General features: G+C 40.9%; 1 protein-coding gene across 1 annotated transcript in view; it reads left to right on the top strand.

Moving 5' to 3' along the window:
* LOC116103612 (E3 ubiquitin-protein ligase ZFP91-like) overlaps positions 1-452 on the top strand; it is a 33,315-nt gene that overhangs the window by 21,684 nt on the left and 11,179 nt on the right. The gene's annotated exons all lie outside the window — the stretch shown is intronic.

The raw sequence follows: 452 nt of genomic DNA, 5'->3' as shown, positions 1-452 counted from the left end.
AGTCTTAGTTCAGGGTTCTTCTGTACTACCCTGAGTGATGGATTATGGGAATGCTGCCTACCTCAAGTGTCTTAGTTAGAGTTACTATTGATGTAATGAAACACTGTGACCACAGCAACTCTTATAAAAGAAAGCATTTACCTGGGTCTTGCTTACAGGTTCGAAGATTTAGTTGATTGTGAGCATTGGTGGACATGTAGGCAGACATGGTGCTGGAGAAGGGGCTGAAAGTGATAGATCCAGATTTACAGACAGAAATACTAGGCCTGGCTTGAGCATTTGAAACCCCCAAAGCCCACCGCACAGTGAAACATTTCATCCAACAAGACCACACCTACCCCAGCAAGGGCACACTAATAGTTCCACTCCATAATAACTAAGCATTTAAATACAGGAGCCTATGGGAGCTATTCCTTTTTTTTCTTCTTCTTCTTTTTTTTTTTTTTTTTTTT

Source organism: Mastomys coucha, unplaced genomic scaffold (genome assembly GCF_008632895.1).
Source record: "Mastomys coucha isolate ucsf_1 unplaced genomic scaffold, UCSF_Mcou_1 pScaffold21, whole genome shotgun sequence".
Lineage (NCBI taxonomy): Eukaryota > Metazoa > Chordata > Mammalia > Rodentia > Muridae > Mastomys > Mastomys coucha.
The sequence above is the reverse complement of the archived record's forward strand: the minus strand, read 5'-3'. Positions and strand labels throughout refer to the sequence as shown.